The following is a 19,760-nucleotide window of genomic DNA, read 5'->3' as shown; positions in this document are numbered from 1 at the left end:
TTCGGGCCGAATGACCTAATTCTAAGGAGTAGGATCGCTTATCTTATGATCTTATGATCTTAGTCATTGTTCACTCTATTAGTTTAGAGATACAGCGCAGAAAAGGCCCATCGGCCCACGGAGTCCGTGGCGACCCGCGATCCCCACACTCTAACACTATCCTACACTCTAGGCACATTTTACAATTTACTAAAGCTAATTAACCTACAAACCTGATCGGCTTTGGAATATGGGAGGAAAGCGGAGAAAACCCATGCAGTCACAGGTAGAATGTACAAACTCTGTGCAGACAGCACCTGTAGTCAGGTTCAAACCCGGATCTCTGGCACTGTAAAACAGCAACTCAACCTCTGCGCCACCATGCCACCCTTATTCCTAAAAAAAATTGTACCTCAATGTGTGTTTAGATAAAGTCTGAATATTTTATAGCTGCTCCCACACATCACTTTAGAGTCCGATTCAAGAGTATCACTGACTGACATTTGGAGAGATTCCCTGGTTTCCCACTTGGACTAAGTGTGAAATTAAATTACGATATGGCCTTAATAAAGACAACTTGTGGTTTGAAATTTAGCCAGTTGAAATTGCAAATGTTGCACCAATATATGGAGAGTCAGTCTTGAAATAAAAGATTTCAATGGCTGTAACATAAAAATAAAAAAAAGTGATAAACGAACCTTCATACTAGAGCAGAGATTCTGATCCCATGGCTCATCAGATAAATAGCTTATATTTTGCACAAGATTGAGTTATGGCAATATCCCTGTGAATTATTTCCTCAAATTACCAAGATGCAAAATGTAATCTTAATTCACTGTGGTTTAAGATAAGCCAATGCTTTAAAGCTACCAATGTCTACTTTTAAAATGAACCTTTTATTTTCATATTGTAAATTGCAAATTGTCCATAGTGTATAGGACAGTGCGAGTGTACGGGGATCGCTGGTCGGCGCGGGCTCGATGGGCCGAATGGCCTGTTTCCGCGCTGTGTCTCTAAACTAATAAAGTGAACAGTAACTTTTCTTTTTCATCTACGTAATGAGAAAGCTTTAATGGTTTTGTTTTCAGATTGACACAAATATAATCAGGGAAACAGGGATTAGGAATTAGTCAGATTGGCACAAATATAATCAGGGAAACAGGGATTAAGAATTAGTGAGTGAAAGCGTTTATGTGTAATTGGCATCCAGTATACTTTATGATCATTGTGTCAATTTTAACTGCTCTTACAATTGGGCTAATGCCTCCTCAAAGCCAATTCTCCTGCTAAAGTCATAAACATTTATTATAAAGCAAAAATATATATGTCGTTAATCTTCTTCACAATTTTTTTTCTAAGATTGATGGTGCTTGTTTCAGTCAATACATTGTTATACATTATCCTATGTATAAGTTGTTCCTATATCACTGGATGTGTTTAGAATAAGGCTGGTGGCAGAAGGAAAATAGCTAATAACTGCAATCACAATATGATCGCTATTAATACTAATGCTAATACCAAATACCAAATGCCAAATGTCAGGTACATCCAGGAGAGGTTTTTGAAACAATATATAGTTAGTCCAACCAAGCAAGGGGCTACACTGGCTCTAGTATAGGAAAATGAACCTGGCCAGGTGATTGCAGATTCGATGGGACAACATTATGTGAACGGTAATCATAACTCCTGTAGTGTTAAAATAGTTAAGGATAAGGATGATAATGGACCCCGGAGGAATCTCTATAAATTATGGGAAGATAATTATAACAGGATAAGGTAGGGGCTGGGAGTGGGAGTGACTATTATTGGGTCAGTAAACATCTAACATTGAGGATGTTTAAATGCCAGGTGGTCAGAATCCAGGAACAACATGTTCATGTGGGTAAGAAAGAAAATGTTGACAAGGTTCAGGAACGTTGGGTGACAAAAGATTTTATACATTTAGTGAAAAAGATAAAGGAAACATAAGGAAGGTTTAGGAAGCTAAAATCAGACAAAGCCCTTGAGGAATTTTAATAAAAGCAGGATAGAATCTAATTAGAAATAAGGGCCAATGAATTCCCCTTGCAAGTTGGATTAAGGAGCATTCCAGGACATTTTATACATACATTAAAAAAAGAGGGTGGCAAGAGTAAGGGTAGGGCCTCTCTGGCTAAAGGATATTATGGTGTCCACATAGATTTTAGAGCAACGTTCAACAAGCGCTCTCAGAGTAGGACGATCCAGAAGAATAAGGGACATGAGATTCATTGAGACTTAGAAGATTGGATTCAACACTGGTCTGGCCGCAAAAGACAGGCTAGTGATGATTTGGTGTTATTTGACAGGTGATCAATGGTGTTCTACAAGAATCAGTGCCGGGACTTCTGTTACTTGGATATTTTGGACAAAAATGTAGATGGGCTAATCAGTAGGCTTGTAGATGGAACACAAATCAGCAGAGTTGTAGATAGGGAGAAAGGTTGTCTAAAGATACTGCAGAATATTGATGCTGCAAAATTCGTGAGAAATAGCAGATGGAGATTAATCCATAGAAATGTGAGGTGTTACACTGGAAACATTGATGTACAGAGGGATCTTAGAGTGTGAGTTCATAGCCTCTTTTAAGTGGCAGCCCAACTGGATGGGCTAGATGGGGTGGTAAAGATGGTATATGGCATACTTGTTTTATTGGTCAACACATTGAGCATAAAAGTAGAAATGTTGTGTTACAGTTGTTGGCTAAACACAAATTGGAGGAACAGCATCTCATATTTCACTTGGGCAGCTTACAACCCAATGGTATGAACATTTAACTTCAAGTAACCCCTGCATTCCCTCTCGATCCCTCCCCCACCCAAGTCGCAACAGCTTCTCATTGTCACCGAGCAAATAGCTAACAATGGCCTGTTTTCTCTATCACCGTTACTTTTTGGCATATCTTTCATTCATTTGTTCTATATCTTTCCTTTCCCTTTCCCCCCAACTCTCAGTTACTCCAGTACTTTGTGTCTATCCTCGGTTTAAACCAGCATCTGCAGTTCCTTCCTACACAGTTGTTTAAAACTTTGATTAGGCATCTGTGGATGTATTGTGTAAATCTGGTTGACTCATTCCAGGAAGGACATGGAGTTTTTGGAGTGAGTGTAAAAGAGATTCACCCTGATTAGAGGTGTTAGCTATAAGATGAGGTTGAAAAAACAAAAGAATTGCTTTCTCTGGAGCATTGGAAGTTGTGGAGCCTCCTTATAGAAGTATATAAAATTATTCACAAAATGCTGGAGTAACTCAGCAGGTCAGGCAGCATCTCGGGAGAGAAGGAATTGGTGACGTTTCGGGTCGAGACCAATTATGATAGGCCTAGGTAGGGTGATGGTGTCTTTATTCCCAGGATGGAAACACTAATGTGCAAGGGGGAAAGTTTAAAGGAAATTTGTAGGACAATTTTGCTTGGACAGAGAGTGGTAGTTTTTTTGAAATGTACTGTTGGACAAGATGGTGGAAGCAGATGCAATAGCAGCATTTAAGAGGCATTTAGATAAACCCATGAACAGGCGGGGAGTAAAGAGATATAGACCATATGTGGGCAAATGGGATTAGTATAAATTGGCATCCTGGACGTAGAGATGGACCAATGGGCCTGTTCCTGCTGGGCGATACTATTCCACATTCTATGTGTGCTTCTACAAGTGACATTTTTAATTTGGACAATTAAGTAAAAGGACATACACTTCCACAGAATATTAAGTCAATTCAAATCAAATGTGTCCAATTCTCAAAGATATTTGAGAACAGAATTTGCAGCTGATGATTTAGACAGCAGCGCTCATAATGACCTTGAATAAAGCTCCTCACAAAGATCCTAAGGCGGGATCTTCCACATTTCTAACACTACTACTAAGAGGCATCAATTCACAGATCCTCAGCTCCGAGCAATGTTGTTAAACTAGCCCAGCAGCAAATACATTAAAGACTTATCACAGATGGCTCATGTACATCAGTTAGTACAATTCATTTTAATTAACTCTGTACGTGTTATACAGTGCTAAATAAAAACTGCAGCATCTACATTTGATTAAAATAGAGGCTGAAAAAACATACAAAACCGGAATAGTCACTTGAAGCACAGACTGTTCCCATGATTCTTTAACTAAATACAACCAAACAACACAACAAAACTTAATGTGTATACTTCAGTGTTAATTAACATTAACTCTAAAAAAAGAGTGGAGATCTCTACTAGTTTCGTGGAGTTATGATAATGAGCACCATGAGATTTCTTATATGTCATTCCTACCATAGACTCTGAGTTCATGCCAATTGTAGAGCAGGATTCAAAATGAAACACTCAGTACAAAGATAAATGGCCTATTGGTTACTGATTAAATTCAATTGCATCTCTGGAGTAAAAACAATGTTTTCTGAAGGGATTAGGGGGGCATGGCAAAATTGAGGGTCCAAATCATTATATAAATATATCAAATGTTCCGCAGTATCCATAATCCAACACATATTATTGTGATAGAATTAATTATTAGAAAGAGAAGACACAGTAACTGCAGATACTGGAATCTGGAGCAACAAACTATCTGCTGGTAAACTCAGTGGGTCGAGCAGCTTCAGTTAGGGGAAAGGAATTGTTGATGCTTCAGAGCTGATGCAGAGATTCAACCCGAAACATCGACAATCCCTTCCCCCTACAGACACTGCTGAATACTTTGAGTTCCTCCAGCTAATTGTTTGTTAATAATTAGAAAGTCTTTTTTCAGAGACTGAAGTTAGATTCACCAACACAAATCAAAATACATATTTCTTTGTTTCCATTTATTAAGACAAAAATATGATTTACAAACTTTATATCAAGCATTGTTGAAATAATTGACAAAATATTTCTGGTATGTCTTCATGTTGGACACCATTGTTGAGGTATGTTACTTCATTGACCTACAAAAAAACAACAGATTTTACATTAGATGGACTATGTAAGTAAAGAGCACTCCTCAAACTGCCATGCAAAACCTGGCCAAATACAATATGAAGAAACCAATCCAAAACTTCTCGATTGATTTCAAGCACTTTGTAACTTTATGATCAGATCTTTATACCAATGAGATAATCCATACCAAAAGTAATTCCATAAATGTCATATTTACACAGGTGTATTACATTATTATTGTGGTACCATAATAATAATAATAGTAATAATATATTACTTTATTCGTCCCACACCGGGGAAATTTACAGTGTTACAGCAGCAAAGTGGATAGCAAGAGAGCAAGAGATCATTCATTATGAATAAAAGTAAAGACAAGGATAAATTGTCATCAGTTTAACACCCCACCAAAGAAAGCCATTAGTGAATTTTGAAATAATTTAAGGAAAAGGTGGCATTAGACATTGACTCTTGAAATGTTTTTTGTTACTTTTACATATAAAAACTCGCATTCAGATAGTGTCTTTCAATTTTTTTACAAATTAACACATCTGTTCAAAGACAACACAGTATTTCCGAACCTTGTTTTTTATGGAGGTGCAAGGAAATTTACCTCCAATTAGTGCACAACAAACTTCTACAAACAACATTGTGATATTGGCGTTAACTTAATCTTTAGATCAATGGATTGGTCGCTATAATGCATGTAGTTTTCTGTATTCACTTGAAATATTGTATCTAATGGGTAGTTCCAGGATTTTCAGTTTTATAATTTCGTCTCCACCACGTCCTCTGACAGCTCATTTCATATAACTGTCTATAAAATAGCTATAAATAGCTATAAAATTTCTCTGCTCTCACCTTGTCCTTTTGGACTCCACACACTAGAAAAAAGACTGCCTATCTACCTTATCTATACCCCTCATTTTTTTTTTGGAGCTCCATAAGGTTACCCCTCAGCAGTTTGTAGAAAATCAAATTGTGAAAGAAATCCACAAGCCATCAGTCTGGAATTTATGTTCTAGGGTTATCGATACACCTGCTCAGATCATAAGACCCTTCCCCAATCCACAATAATCTAACACCTCCATCTCCCAAAATCCCTTTCCCTACTGTTAAACTGAACAGAGCCTTCATCCATCAATCACCTCACTGGAGCCTGCACCCAATCACCTGTTGAAAAGCCCTCTCGAACACTGAAAACTCTCCAATACAAAATCATGAGAGGAATAGATCGGGTAGATGCACAGAGTCTTTTGCCCAGAGTAGGGAATCGAGGACCAGAGGACATAGGTTCAAGGTGAAGGGGAAAATATTTAATGGGAATATGAGGGGTAACTTTTTCACACAAAGGGTGGTGGGTGTATGGAACAAGCTGCCAGAGGAGGTAGTTGAGGCTGGGACTATCCCATCGTTTAAGAAACAATTAGAAAGGTACATGGGTAGGACAGGTTTGGAGGGATATGGACCAAGCGCAGGCAAGTGGCACGATTGTAGCTGGGACATGTTGACTGGTGTGGGCGAGTTGAGCCGAAGGGTCTGTTTCCAAACTGTATCACTCTATGACTCTGTGACTCTATGGCTGACTACTTGACTAGAGTCCTCCTTGTACCCAGTCACACTATTTCTAAATGTATGGGAAGGAACTGCATATGCAGATACAACTGAAGGATCTGCTGACTGAAGAAGAGTCTGGACCCGAAATGTCACCCATTCCTTCTCTCCAGAGATGCTGCCTGTCCCACTGTTACTCCAGCATTTTGTGTCTATCTTCACCCTAGTTCCAAATCCCCCAACCACTCTTGCCCTTATCTTGTTCAGTGTAAGACTGGCAATTGCAGGCTCCCTAGTCTCACAGGCAACTGTTCCATTCACTACTGTTCTATTCACTAATCCCATTGTCTACCCCAGCCATCTCTCCTCACATCCTACCAGATGTGACTGTGGTCTTGGACATAACCGGCTTGGTTACGATCCTGCCACACAATGAAGCACAGCCATTGTCTCATGCAAGGCCAATTCAAAAGTTCCTGAAGCCTTGAGTCTTTCCAAGTAATGACCTATAACCATAGTAGACATTGATGTGCTTGCAGCAGTGGTTTAAAATAACTCTGCAGGCTTCGAAAGAATTCTAAGCCACTCAACATTACTTTTAAAAATAATTTGCTAATAATAACTAGAATATTTATCATAGATATCAAACGTTGTTCACAGTGCAACCGGCTTGTTAGTGTAGCAGGTTTTATTTGCAAAGCATTCATGTATTAAAATAGTTTAAAAAATATATATAGACGGTTCCATCTTTCTTCTAAAGGAAGCAATGTTCTACAAGTCTTGAGGTGCTTCATTTACTCAATACAAATAGTATTGTTATAAACTTCTTTACAGCACATTTTAAGTTCAGTAAAAATGTACTTATGCTGGAGATGGAACAGAACAAGATTGAATACAGTAAACCTCATCTCAAGCATGCTATTACAAAATCAATTACTATTTCAATAAAAATCAAACTTCTCAAAAAGCTATTAAACGTAGAATATATATTCATTCTTTTCAGCCTTCAGTGAAATGTTCCTTTTTAGTGGGAGTTACATGTACCAATTGGTGTCCACCCTTCACAATGAAAATTCCAGCCCATTAAGTATCTGTCACAATCAATAAAAAAATAAAAAAAACATCATGCCACTTTCTTCTGAGAAACTTATAAGTATCTTGAAAAGTTTTTTGGCATATAGGCTTTGTGGTTGATTAAAGGGACCGATTTGATTAAACACGGGAATAATTGGATCAAAATCAAAACAAAATTGCAATACCGTAAATCTGAAATGAAAACTAAAAATTCTGGATAAACTCAGCAGGTCAGGTCAGGATCACTGGAAAAAGAAACAGCATTGTTGTGCAAAGGGATCTTGGAATTCGAGGACAAAACTTCCTGAAAGTAGCAACACAAGTGGCTTTTTTCACTAGAATTGTGATTTATGATTTATTGAATTAAAAAAAACGTATATATTAACAGTCTGTATTGCAAGTAAGAGTTGCATTGTTCCTTTGTTTTTTAGATTTTAGATTTAGAGATACAGCGCGGAAACAGGCCCTTCGGCCCATCGGGTCCGCGCCGCCCAGCGATCCCCGCACATTAACACTATCCTACACACACTAGGGACAATTTAAAAAAAACATTTAACCTACATACCTGTACGTCTTTGGAGTGTGGGAGGAAACTGAAGATCTCAAGGCTTTATTCCCAGTGTACTTGAAACAGAGCATATAGCTTCTTATAGATGAGAGGCAAGGCTCTCAGATCTAACTAGGTGAAACGCAGCCCAAATCTCAGCTGCATTTGTTCTGTGCTCAAATAAATTGCTAATGCTCACTCTCCCAAATCAAATGTGAAGATTATAGATTGGAATTTCATTTTCAGTTTCCTTGGATTAATGAGGTGTTAGAAGAGTAAAGCATAAAGTCAGAGGAACAACTGGAGAGTAAAAGAAACAAGTTTTATACAAAGGTAAAATAGTTTCGCCATAAGGCAGATTTTCATTTTTCACCACCTGGTTGGTCGCCGAACAGCATGGATCAATGGGATGGAAATCAGATGAATTCTAAATGACTGAGCATTGTAGTTGGCCTGACTACTGCTCAGGTAGTAAATGGGAAATCTATCCCAACTGCCCCACTATCAAATATGAATTATCTGTGCTGCTCCAAAGATTAGCTGTGCTGTAAGAGAAAAGACTGCAAATACTGCCGGTAGAGGCATTATAAGATCTAGAAGTCCTAAAACAGACAACTGGAAACCAGTAACTCCACAATCTGGAAACCTTAATTTAACTTCATGTAAATTAACTTTATAATAAAAATGTTTTATACCTCTTAACCGTTGGAATTAATCCTTGGAGATTGCTAATCATGAAGATACTTCTCAGATGAAGTGAAGTAAATAACATCTTACATTTCCATTGTGCGAGTCATATATAGAAATATAGAAAATAGGTGCAGGAGGAGGCCATTTGGCCCTTTGAGCCAGCACCACCATTCATTGTGATCATGTCTGATCATCCACAATCATTAACCTGTGCCTGCCTTCTACCCATATCCCTCGATACCACTAATCCCTCGAACTCCATCCAACTCTCTTTTAAATCCATCCAGTGTATTGGCCTCCACTGCCTTCTGTGGCAGAGAATTCCACAAATTCACAACTCTCTGGGTGAAAAAGTTTTTTCTCACCTCAGTTCTATATAACCTCCCCTTCACTCTTAGACTGTGACCCCTGGTTCTGGACTCCCCCAACATTGGGAACAATTTTCCTGCATCTAGCTTGTCCAATCCTTTTATAATTTTATATGTTTCTATAAGATCCCCTCTCATCCTTCTAAATTCCAGTGAATACCAGCCCAGTCTTTCCAATCTTCCCTCATATGACAGTCTCGCCATCCCAGGGATTAACCTCGTTATGAAACATTAAGAGCCAGGAACATTTTCAGAGCTACTTCCAGAGAAAATTGAACAATAGTATAAACACTTAAGTAGTATTTAACTGTATCTCCTGCCAGGTTATGGTAGAGAAGACAAAGTTGCTCTGAGAAAACTCCAGGATACTGCCTCAGATCCCTTATCACCTGTGAACATGAACCATTTTAATTTTCAGTCAATCATCAATTTTCCATAACTATTTCAGTAAATAACAATTCACCTGTCATAAGGCAGAAATATTATTTTCCTGCCAGGCTTTCAGTTTTGCGTTGATTTAGATGAAGGGATTAAAAGTAACATTAGCAAATTTGCAGATGACACAAAGCTGGGTGGCAGTGTGAACTGTGAGGAGGATGCTATGAGGATGCAGGGTGACTTGGACAGGTTGTGTGAGTGGGAAGATGCATGGCAGATGCAGTTTAATGTGGATAAATGTGAGGTTATCCACTTTGGTGGTAAGAACAGGAAGGCAGATTATTATCTGAATGGTGTCAAGTTAGGAAATGGGGAAGTACAAAGAGATCTGGGTGTCCTTGTTCAGACTGAAGAAGGGTCTCGACCCGAAACGTCACCCATTCCCTCTCTCCTAGATGCTGCCTGACCTGCTGAGTTACTCTAGCATTTTGTGATACCTTCGAATTGTACCAGCATCTGCAGTCATTTTCCTACACTGGGTGTCCTTGTTCATCAGTCACTGAAAGGAACTTTCCTACACTGGGTGTCCTTGTTCATCAGTACAGCAGGCAGTGAAGAAAGCTAATGGCATGTTGGCCTTTATGGCAAGAGGAGTTGAGTATAGGAGCAAAGAGGTCCTTCTGCAGTTGTACAGGTCCCTAGTAAGACTGCACCTGGAGTACAGTGTGCAGTTTTGTTCTCCAAATTTGAGGAAGGACATTCTTGTTATTGAGGGAGTGCAGCATTGGTTCACTAGGTTAATTCCCGGAATGGCGGAACTGTCGTATGTTGAAAGACTGGAGCGACTAGGCTTGTATACACTGGAATTTAGAAGGAAAAGTGGGGATCTTATTGAAACATATAAGATTATTAAGGGAGTGGACATGCTCGAAGCAGGAAACATGTTCCCAATGTTGGGGGAGTCCAGAACCAGGGACCACAGTTTAAGAATAAGGGGTAGGCCATTTAGAACGAAGATGAGGAAAAACTTTTTCACTCAGAGAGTTGTAAATCTGTGGAATTCTCTGCCTCAGAAGGCAGTGGAGGCCAATTCTCTGGATGCTTTCAAGAGAGAGCTAGATAGAGCTCAATGATAGCAGTCAGGGGGTATGGGGAGAAGGCAGGAACGGGGTACTGATTGTGAATGATCAGCCATGATCACATTGAATGGTGGTGCTGGTTCGAAGGGCTGAATGGCCTACTCCTGCATCTATGGTCTAGTGTCTATTGTCTATTGTAAGAACTTGTTGCAACAATGTTGCAACAACAAACTTGTCCAAACTCAATTACAACAACATTAAAAACAAATCTTTGAAGTACATCCTCTATCAATGTCCCACTCAGCATCAGCCAGGAAAAAAATAAACTTTTGATAATGTTACTTCAAATATTTCAAATTCTGAGATGAGAAGCCTGGACAGAGAAACTGTTCAAAAGCTACAATTCCACATATAGCAGATGGGTTAGAGATGACTTTGCTTTATTTTTATATTTCCTTTCTGCCGAATCTCTGCTTATCTCACACCATGTCCAATGTACTAAAAGGCCAAGCTGTCCTTCATTTCTAAGCCTACCAGTGATCTATTACCATTTCCTTACTTGCACGTCAACCTTTTCTCAGATTTGAACATCTTTTATTAAAAAGTAGAAAGTTGGAAATCTGAAATATAAACAGAATATATCGATGATTCTCAGCAGGTTGGGCAGTATCTGCAGAGAGAGTTACATTTCAGATCAATGGCTGTTCATCAGAACGGGGAAAGTGATCCGCTCCTAAACCCTGTAACAACGATACCTGATTTGTGATCCAATTCTTTCCAATTAGAATTTATGTGCCTGCTTCTCTCAACCACTATTCCTTTACTCTGCCTCTCATTCTGTTGTGTTCTCTCTGTCTCATTTTGACCAAAGGGTTCAGAGCAATGCCCATGTGGCTCTATTTATTCTCAACATGTCAATAATAAATTGACCGATGAGGATTAATCAATTATTACTGACATTTCTATTCAGTTTTGCCGTAAAAACTAATGGCTGGGAAGAATGGCTAAAACTTGTATCAATGATGTAGCTAGTGCATTGTTTATATGATTTACCTATTTGGAGGATAGGTGTATTTTCCTTCTGATTATTTTTCTTCAAAATAATGTTTAAATTGAAAATTTGGAAATTAGATTCATAATATGTAATGGATGGTGCGGTGTTAGCAGGATAACTTGACAGTCCCTAGACTGGAATTCAAACTCGTACCAATCCAAGAATATAATTCTTTGCTTTTCATCTCGAGCACAATAAAAGTAAATCTTTCTCAGATAGGCAGCCTGTTCGTAGCAACCAGAGCCCCAGCTATTCACAATCTACATCAATGGTTTGGCTGAGGAGAACAAATCTGTCAGGTGATTAGTCTGAAAAAGGTTCCTGACCCAAAATGTCAAATATCCATGTTCTCCTGAGATGCTGCCTGGCCCACTGAGTTACTCCAGCTCAGTGTCTTCCAAGGTTGAGAGGGTATGATTGGGATATTTTAAATTAAGACAGATCTAGACAACAGAGGCAGGGTCAAACTGATCTGCTCAACAGGAATGTCAAGGACCAGAATGAGCCAATTAAAAGGGCAATATCCAATGTCGCCACGAGAGAAAGATTTTTATACGTAAAACTATTTGGATTATGGAATGTCATGAATATGGTAGTGGCAGGTACGATTGTGGCATTCACAATAGAGCTGGGTGTGCATTTGGAAGGAAAAAGTTTGCAGGAGGGATAAAGGGAGAATTGGCGAAAAACGACACAAAGTGCTGGAGTAATTCAATGGGTCAGGCAGCATCTCCGGAGAACATGGATAGAGAACGTTTTTCGTTGGGACCTTTCTTCAGGGAATTGGGACTAAAAAGATAGCCCTTGCACTGAACTGGCAAGGTGTAGACAAGTTGAGTGTCTTTCTTCCATACTATAACTATATGGGCATTCTGTGACATCCAATTCTGTAACTACTTTTGTTCCAGCCAGCTCAGTATAATGATTTATGATGTTGCTAGTTGTTCCAGTTGACCGCTTGACTGTGACTATGATTCTTACAATGACATCTATAGGCAATGGCTATTAAGAAAGTGGATTGGATGACTATATCCTATCCCCCCAAGCAAATGAAAATAAAAGGAAATGCGGCAGATTTGCAAATATAAAATAAAAACAAAAATTGCCGCAAGCATTTAGCTGTTTAGCAACATCTGTAGAAGGAGAAGTGGAGATCTATCATCAGAACCATCCATCGCCAGATGCTGCCTGACCTGTTATCTACCTCTATCTACCTCTTTGGTAACTCTCAGACTATCCTTGATCGGGCTTTGCTGGCTTTACCTTGCACTAAACATTATTCCCTTATCATGTACTATACACTGTAAATGGATCAATTGTCATGACACACTGGCCTTTGCGCATCCCCAATCCTGGACTTTACACTCATCACTTTAATTTCATGTTTCATGTTTCTTGTTGTGTTTTATGACTGTTGGAAGACCAATTTCCCTCCTGGGATAAATAAAGTTCTATCGTATGGTATCGTATCATATCGTACGTATTGTCTTTCTGCTGATTAGATAGCACTCAACAAAAGCTTTTCACTGTACCTCAGTAACATGACAATAAACTGCACTGAACTGAACTAAACTGAATGCACAGAGGATTTTCTGTTTTTATTTCTCTTTTCTCTGGGACTGGTTAGATGACAGTGGCATGCTCCTATACACAGTGTGAGCCATTTGGGAAAGATGAAGTTCTTGTCTATTTAACAGTCACCTCTATCAAAGTCACTATCTGATACACTTTGTCAAAGGAAAGCTCAGATACACTGAGTAACTTTGATTAAATCACTTCATCAGTCAATTCACAAAACTCTACCTCTTAGAGATCTGATAACAAACTCACCAAAGCTGCACCATAATGGAAGATTTAATTTGATGAAATAATCACTCATTGACTCACCAAATTTCCGATTTCATCTTGCAGACTGATAACTTTCACTTAGCTCTAAAGGTATAGGTTGAGGTGCTGATGCAGTTACCATATTTACAAAAGAGGGATCCACTGCACTTTGAGTAAATTGATCAGGATGTTGCATGTCTCTCATCCAAGTTCAATTAAAAGGATAACTTTCTTCACTTTAGCTGCTGAGTATTTCAATGTTTGCAGCACTATCATCGAATTCTAAGATATGATTGGCCTGAAATAAAATCTCCATACACAAATATACAAAGTGCAAATGCAAGCATGCAACATCCCCCAGGGCTGCCCATCTCCCCTCCTCCACCCCAACCCCTGCCAATTCAGGGCAATTAGTCGTGTCAGTTGAATCACTTGACCTATTGAACCATCAGCATAATGTTATTGAACATAATTCCCATATATACAAAATTGCCTGAAGCCTTGTAAACTGCTTTGCTACCATGGACATGATTGCCTTGCACAACTTTCTGTGTGAAAATTTCCGTGTAGCACTGGCTTTTGCAAACATTATCGTGCCTTCATTACCAGCCCACAATGCTCCCATAACAATCCTGAAAGGACGACAAATATCACTCCCACAGTTGCAGTACTGGGCATTTGGAACCACCCGTGACACAGAAACTGATGCAGGCCTCCTGCCTGGTGCATTAGAAACAGGAGCTGATGTAGGCCTGTTGGCACTCAATCCTTTTCTGACTTTCAACAACAGAATGGCTGTTTTGATTGTGCTTTTTGCTTCTTTTGTCTGCCTGCACCCATAATCTTCAACTCCCTGAAGATTAAAAATCTGTCTATCCTGGCATTCAATATAGCTTGTGACTCAACCGTCACAGTCGCTGCATATGCAATTCTAAAGATTCATGACCCTCTGAGAGAAGTTCCTTCTCCTCTCCATTTTAAATACCAACCCTGCATACTGAAACTATGCCTCTGAGATTCCCCCATGAAAACAGACACCCTCTCAGCATTTATCTTGTCAAGTTCCTTCACAATCTTTCAAAGTGATCACCTCTACTTCTTCTAAAGTCCAATGAGTATTGGTCCAATATGCTCAGCCTTTCCTTATAAATCAATCTATTCATCCCAGGAACCAACCAAATGAACTTTGAACTGTTTCATATTTCCTTATGACATAGAAAGAGGCTCACTTGGTGAGTGCAAAGAGTAATCCCATCAATTCCAATATCCTGCTTATTTCCCCTAAGGTATCCTTTCACAATTGTCCATTAACAGAGAAGAATTCTCCCACCAATCACCTATACTAAGAATAATTCTTAGTAGTCGCCAAGTAACTTAAGAAATAATAAGGCATTAGGACATGGCATTAGTGGATGAAATCTCAGTATCGTAAGGGGAAACCCATCTAGTTACAGCAAGAAGCCACACAGATAGCACTGGAGTTCAGACTTGAACTGGGGTCCCTGGAGCTATTATAGAGCATAGGCATCACTGTGCCACTTATATAACTAAGGACACCGAATTTGCTTGTGCTGCAATCCAGATGTCTAACCAAAGCCTTACATACTTCTCCCAAAGTTGTTCCAACTTTATACTTCATCCCATGAGTAATAATGGTCAATATTCCATTGTTCCAAGAATTGTTTTCTTAATTATTTGTAGTTACTTGTTTTTTTTCATATTCAATGACATTCAGATCTCTCTGGACTGTAGCTTCTTTTAAAATCATTTTCCATTTGAACAATATTCTGCTATTCTGCAGAAGTGGGTGAACATATTTTCCTCCATAATAAGATACCTCCCAATTTCTTTGCTCACTTCCTATCTATAATCCCTTTCTAGACTCTTCCCATCCTCATCTGAACTTTTTATCCATTTATCTTTGTATCAACAGCAAATTTTCTATTATCACATGTAGTTTTATACATAATTCAACACCAATTAGTAACATCTTTTACGTGGGTGCTAACACATACAAGTGGACACAATAGATATCAAAGAATATTGAGGGATATACAGTTAATGTAGGAAAGTGGTGATGCAATAAAAGATCAGATAATAATTTATTTTAAGGTCTCATAAAAGTTGTTATTTAGGAATAATACTGAAAAGTTATGACATAAACTTTCCTTATAACACTTCTGTAAACTCCAAAATTAGACTGGCAATTCCATTTGCTGATGCAAAGTAGCACAGAAGTCGTGCTCAGTGAGTATAGTATGGAAATGCATTGCCAAATTGACTTATTCAATTTCCTTTCTGAGAGTGAATCCATGAAAAGTGACTGGTCATATGGAGTCCCTAGCCTTATCCTCAGATCCTGTGAGAATCAGCTGGCAGGAGTATTCACAGACACTTTTTAACCTCTCCTGACTTCAATATGTTTCCATCGGTGTTAAGAAGACCACAATCTTCCAGGTGCCAATGAAAAACAGGGTATCATATTGTAATGACTACCTTTCAGTGCCCGAGACATCCACCATCATGAGGTACCTTGAGAGGCTGGTCATAACACACATCAACCCTACCCTCCCAGGCAGTCTTGATCCACTGCAATTCACCTACAACAGGTCGATGGCAAACACTATGTGTAGGAAGGAAATCCAGATGCTGGTTTAAACCGAAGAAAGACACATAAAGCTGGAGTAACTCAGTGGGACAGGCAGCATCTCTGGAGAGAAGGAGTGGGAGACGTTTTGGGTCGAGACCCTTCTTCAGACTGAAGAAGGGTCTCAACTCAAAACGTCACCCGTTCTTTCTCTCCAGAGATGCTGCCTGTTCCACTGAGTTACTCCAGCATTTTGTGTCTATCCATGGCAAACACTATTTCACTAACCCTACACTCATCCCTGGAACATCTGGATAACAAAGACATCCATATCGGACTTCTACATATTGACTATAACATCGCCTTCAATGCCATAATTCTACCCAAACTCATCTGCAAACCCCTGGACATAGAACTCAGCTGGACTCCTCTCTCCAGCTGGATCTTCGACTTCCTGACCCAAAGATCACTGTCAATCCTGCAAGGTAAGTCTCAACCCCAGCGCCCAGCAAAGCTGTGTATTCAGCCCTATCCTTCCTACACACTCAAAACTATGTGGCCAAACCCTGCTCCAGCCATATTTACGTTTGCAGATGAGTTCACCACATAAACCAGCCTCCCCCCAATGAGCCCACCAGGGAGAAGGCAATTCTGGATTTAGTGTTATGTAATGAACCTGACCTGATAAGGGGACTCGAGGTAAATGAGCCATTAGGCAGTGACCACAATATGATAAGTTTTACTACAAATGGAGAGGGAGAAGGGAAAATCGGAGGTGTCAGTATTACAGTATAGCAAAGGGGATTACAGAGGCATGAGGCAGGAGTTGGCCAAAATTGACTGGAAGGAGGCCCTAGCAGGGAAGACTGTGGAACAGCAATGGCAGGTATTCCTGGGAATAATGCAGAAGTTGCAGGATCAATTTATCCCAAAGAGGAGGAAAGATTCTAAGGGGAGTAAGAGGCACCCGTGGCTGACAAGGGAAGTCAAGGACAGCATAAAAATAAAAGGGAAGAAGTATAACATAGCAAAGAAGAGTGGGAAGCCAGAGGATTGGGACTCTTTTAAAGAGCAACAGAAGATAACTAAAAAGGCAATACGGGGAGAAAAGATGAGGTACGAGGGTAAACTAGCCAATAATATAAAGGAGGATAGTAAAAGATTTTTTAGGTATGTGAAGAGGAAAAAAATAGTCAAGGCAAATGTGGGTCCCTTGAAGACAGAAGCAGGGGAATTTATTATGGGGAACAAGGAAATGGCAGAAGAGTTGAACCGGTACTTTGGATCTGTCTTCACTGAGGAGGATACAAACAATCTCCCAGATGTTCTAGTGGCCAGAGATCCTAGGGTGACAGAGGAACTGGAGGAAATCCACATTAGGCAGGAAAAAGTTTTGGGTAGACTAATGGGACTCAAGGCTGATAAATCCCCAGGGCCTGATGGTCTGCATCCCAGGGTGCTTAAGGAGGTGGCTCTAGAAATTGTGGACGCATTAGTAATGATTTTCCAATGTTCTATAGATTCCGGGTCAGTTGCTGTGGATTGGAGGGTAGCTAATGTTATCCCACTTTTCAAGAAAGGAGGGAGAGAGAAAACGGGAAATTATAGACCAGTTAGTCTGACATCAGTGGTGGGGAAGATGCTGGAGTCAATTATAAAAGACGAAATTGCGGAGTATTTGGATCGCAGTAACAGGATCGTTCCGAGTCAGCATGGATTTACGAAGGGGAAATCGTGCTTGACTAATCTACTGGAATTTTTTGAGGATGTAACTAGGAAAATTGACAGGGGGGAGCCGGTGGATGTGGTGTACCTCGACTTTCAGAAAGCCTTCGACAAGGTCCCACATAGGAGATTGGTGGGCAAAATTAGAGCACATGGTATTGGAGGTAGGGTACTGACATGGATAGAAAGTTGGTTGACAGACAGAAAGCAAAGAGTGGGGATAAATGGGTCCCTTTCAGAATGGCAGGCAGTGACTAGTGGGGTACCGCAAGGCTCGGTGTTGGGACCGCAGCTATTTACAATATACATCAATGACTTGGATGAAGGGATTAAAAGTACCATTAGCAAATTTGCCGATGATACAAAGCTAGGTGGCAGTGTGAACTGTGAGGAAGATGCTATGAGGTTGCAGGGTGACTTGGACAGGTTGTGTGAGTGGGCGGATGCATGGCAGATGCAGTTTAATGTGGATAAGTGTGAGGTTATCCACTTTGGTGGTAAGAATAGGAAGGCAGATTATTATTTGAATGGTGTCAAGTTAGGAAAAGGGGACGTACAACGTGATCTGGGTGTCTTAGTGCATCAGTCACTGAAAGGAAGCATGCAGGCACAGCAGGCAGTGAAGAAAGTCAATGGAATGTTGGCATTCATAACAAGAGGAGTTGAGTATAGGAGCAAAGAGGTCCTTCTGCAGTTGTACAGGGCCCTAGTGAGACCGCACCTGGAGTACTGTGTGCAGTTTTGGTCTCCAAATTTGAGGAAGGATATTCTTGCTATTGAGGGCGTGCAGCGTAGGTTTACTAGGTTAATTCCCGGAATGGCGGGACTGTCCTATGTTGAAAGACTGGAGCGACTAGGTTTGTATACACTGGAATTTAGAAGGATGAGAGGGGATCTTATCGAAACGTATAAGATTAGTAAGGGGTTGGACATGTTAGAGGCAGGAAACATGTTCCCAATGTTGGGGGAGTCCAGAACCAGGGGCCACAGTTTAAGAATAAGGGGTAGGCCATTTAGAACAGAGATGAGGAAAAACTTTTTTAGTCAGAGAGTTGTGAATCTGTGGAATTCTCTGCCTTAGAGGGCAGTGGAGGCCAATTCTCTGAATACATTCAAGAGAGAGCTAGATAGAGCTCTTGAGGATAGCGGAGTCAGGGGGTATGGGGAGAAGGCAGGAACGGGGTACTGATTGTGAATGATCAGCCATGATCACATTGAATGGCGGTGCTGGCTCGAAGGGCCGAATGGCCTACTCCTGCACCTATTGTCTATTGTCTATTGTCTATTGACTCCGTCTACAATTCACATTATCTTGGGAAAACAGCCAACATAACTAAAGATCAGTCATTCTAAAGATCGATCATTCTCTCTTCTCCCCTCTCCCACCAGGCAAAAGATACAATAGTTTGAAAGCACTACCACCAGATTCAAGAACAGCTTCATCCCCATTGTTATCAGACTCTTGAATGGATCTCTCTTACACTACGGATGAATTCCTGATCTTCCCATTTACCCTGCAGTGGCTCTTAGACATTTTTTTCATCTGCAATTTCTCTGTAGCTGTAACACTGTGTTCTTTAATCTGTTTCCTTTATCTTTTGCACTACCTGATGTACTCATGTACAGTATGATTTGCCTGAATAGGATGCAAAACAAAGTTTTTCACTGTATCTTGTTACAGGTGACACCAGTAAATCAATACCAGTTTGTGATGAATTACCAGCAACCATAAGAAAAACAAAGTAAATTCATCTAGACTGCGCATGGTGGGCACTCAGTAGCTGATAGCTACTTCCTTCCATCACCAATCCCTTCTAACTAAGCCCCCACCCATTCTATCCAAAGCAGAGAAGTCACAGCACATGCATGTACAACATCAATGAATCACAATGCAGGTAGCATATCAACTTTAAACTGCCTGCTTACTTCATAAGGCTTTACTGCCTTCCCAGAACTAACTGTACTATTGATTGACTTGACACATCA

General features: G+C 40.0%; 1 long non-coding RNA gene across 8 annotated transcripts in view; it reads right to left on the bottom strand.

The window, feature by feature from the left end:
• Positions 1-1,051: 1,051 nt before the first annotated feature.
• LOC144592129 (uncharacterized) overlaps positions 1,052-19,760 on the bottom strand; it is a 229,114-nt gene continuing 210,405 nt past the window's right edge. For all 8 annotated transcript variants that reach the window (XR_013547087.1, XR_013547088.1, XR_013547090.1 and 5 more), the window contains one exon: positions 1,052-4,902. This is a non-coding gene — a long non-coding RNA (uncharacterized LOC144592129). The remainder of the gene's footprint in view (positions 4,903-19,760) is intronic.

This window comes from Rhinoraja longicauda, chromosome 3, assembly GCF_053455715.1.
Source record: "Rhinoraja longicauda isolate Sanriku21f chromosome 3, sRhiLon1.1, whole genome shotgun sequence".
NCBI lineage: Eukaryota > Metazoa > Chordata > Chondrichthyes > Rajiformes > Arhynchobatidae > Rhinoraja > Rhinoraja longicauda.
The sequence above is the reverse complement of the archived record's forward strand: the minus strand, read 5'-3'. Positions and strand labels throughout refer to the sequence as shown.